This window comes from Toxorhynchites rutilus, chromosome 3 (genome assembly GCF_029784135.1).
Source record: "Toxorhynchites rutilus septentrionalis strain SRP chromosome 3, ASM2978413v1, whole genome shotgun sequence".
Lineage (NCBI taxonomy): Eukaryota > Metazoa > Arthropoda > Insecta > Diptera > Culicidae > Toxorhynchites > Toxorhynchites rutilus.
The window spans coordinates 101,865,721-101,868,660 of NC_073746.1; positions in this window are offsets into that span (position 1 = coordinate 101,865,721).

Consider the following 2,940-nt stretch of genomic DNA (forward strand, 5'->3'; position numbering starts at 1 on the left):
GTCATTTATCTATTGGCGCCAGTATCTAGAAAATTTTCTATTCGCTGGCGTGGCCAATTACTTGTGCGATACTTGCGCAAGTAACTGGAGCCGGGTGTTTACATGGCTCTAATAACTAGACTCTAGTGATTGGATTCTTCTACTAGCGCGTTGACTGGCACCGTCTAAATCAGCCTTAAGTTATGACCAAAAGAGAGAGTCGATGATGTCACTTACACCCCTTTCATTTTGAGCCCCCCAATTATAAACAGCTACAACGTTGTTTCAACTTGCTTCGTTGATGTTTTTCATTATTTTTCATCGATGATCAACGGAGTGACCTATTAAATGCAACTAACAGGCCTGAAATCGATAATCTTATGGTGTTATTATACCAATCTGAAATTCAACTTTGAAAATATCGTTTCAATTTGCCCCGGTGTACCTTATCATTAAACTCTCTTGCTTCTTCTTAAATGGAACGTAACTAACGTTTTTATAGGAACTTCGCCGTCTCAACGTAGTTTTACTTGGGTCATTTTTATTAGTACTTAGTTGAAATTTATTTGCCAAATAACACGCCTTGAATGCATTCTGAGTGGCAAGCTCTAGAATATGCGTAACCACAGTCGGAGGAAAAATCCCCCGACCAGAACGGGAATCGAACCCAAACCCCCGGCATGTTAGGTGTGACGCTAACCACTCGACCACGGGAGCACCATTATCATTAAACTATAATACTCAAGTACTATACTAACAAAACCTGGGTCATGCGGAGTCAATCGAATTTATTTTTCAAGTGCATTTATACTGATATTTCAGTATCTGCAAAAATGTCAGTTGGACCCTTATGATTTGAAAGGCTAGAATTAGTTCGTTTATTTTTATTAATTTGATTATTTTCATATTTAATAACAACACTTTGTCTATTTAATGGATTATTGTAAGAAAAGTAACACTTCTTTCCCCTCCTGATTATTGGATCTCTTTTGACATTTCTATTGGATTTTTTTTGACAATCAATTTGATTCTATCCGCATAACCCAGAATTAAACTATTGTCTCCTATTCTGCCGTTCCACGCATAGTTGTCCCATGTTCTAAAATCAGCAACTGAGTAAAACGCATTCAAAGTTTTCTAGCATATTTGTCTACCAGAAGCTCTAAGCATTTTGGTTTAGCAATACACTGGGTTTTGTTATAAGCTGAAAACTATTGTTCAATGAAATGTGTGAAGATCCCCTCATTTGAATCAACCGATCTCAGTTATGGGCTTAAAAATTCATGGTGTGAAAGTTATGCCTAGAATATCAACATGGGACAATTGAACTTGATGTTGTTTTTTGAAATACTGGGAACAAACAATATTTTTTTTGTGTTTTTCCGAAAGATTATGCATAAAAACATCGTTTTCTGGAGAAGGGAGTGACCTGCAATTCTTTTTTTAGAATATGAATCTCATTGTTATTAGGCATTCGCTAATAAGATGTACACGTGTTCTGTTAAACTTTTTTTTTATTCGTTTGAGAATGAATTCGTTCTTCCATACCAGAAATGAGTACATTAGCCCTTCTGAAAGCATGACATAAAATTCTTGTACTTTAATCGATTCAAATACCAATATATACCATTCAAATATGGTGGGACAGTTATGAATAGAATATCAACATGAAACAATTGAGCTTGATGTTTTTTTTAAAGCTGGGAACAAACTATAACTTTTTTGTGTTTTCCGGAAGAATAGACATAAAAACATCGTTTTATGAAGAAAAGTAAAAATGGTCAAAAAGTAACATGGGATAACTATGCGTAGAGCGGCAGTATTGTAGGGAAAACATTGTTGAACATGTTATGAAAAGAAAAACAGATTTAAGTACGTTGTTGAAAATATGTAAAGAAACAAAAGTGAGAAAAATATATCATACCTTTGAGACAATGAAGATTTTTTTGGCTGCTGAATTTACAAAACCAACCTTTATACAGTATTATTGCTCTGTTTACAGCAATATTTTCATTGAGTCATGATTTTGAAAAATTGATAATAGCCAATATTATATACTGTTTTAGAAACGAGAGAGATTTACCTTTGTTCTTTGAACAAATTTAATAAGTTATCAAATCACATTTTTCTAATGACAACGGCATTAAAACGAAGTCTCTCGTTTCAAAATATACTGTGGCGTCTTCCCTAGCTCTTCCAGAGGTAGAGGAAGCACTTAAGAAATTTATAAACCTCCATCTTTATTCAAATTATGCTCAAAAGAAATTCCGGAAATTCCGCGAACGAAGAAAACTCTTCCCTATCGGAGAAAAGGAACGAATAAAGGGAAGAGTTCAATTCAGAGGATAGATTTAATTCTTCCACAACGAGGCATCCCCGCAAGGACTGACGCCTGGAAGAGAGAGAGAGGGGGGACACACACAACAAAAGGCAGTAAACTTTCAACATTGGATGAAAGGCCATTTTCATTCCCAACAGCAACAGAGCATAATCGTACTATTGTGCACAAAAAGATGTGTTAAAGCAAAACTTCTTGGCGTCCCCTTCTATTTCCGCCTTTTAGTCCCGCTGAACGATGAACGAAATTGAAAGGATTCGCATGAAGTCAAACGGAAGAGGAGGAAAATTTACTCCTACCTGGAGATGGAAAATTTTCTCCACTCGCTTTATTCTTCGCGGAAACTGACGCGTACGGTTTCGTGAGAGGATGGAAGAATCGTAATCGACAGTACATCTATTTTGTGGAATATTTTTGTGTCTTCGAATTGCGCACGATTTGGTTGGGTGCAATTGAAAAAGTAGAATAATGAAGATGATGTTGAGTTGAATTACGAGACTGGCTATAATGATGAAAAAGGAAAACGCTGTGTCGGATGAGAGCGTGTAAATACCAACAAAAATGTTTATTGTCAACCGGAAGTTAGTGTATATCCCTAGTTTGAAGTATACTTCTTACAGATA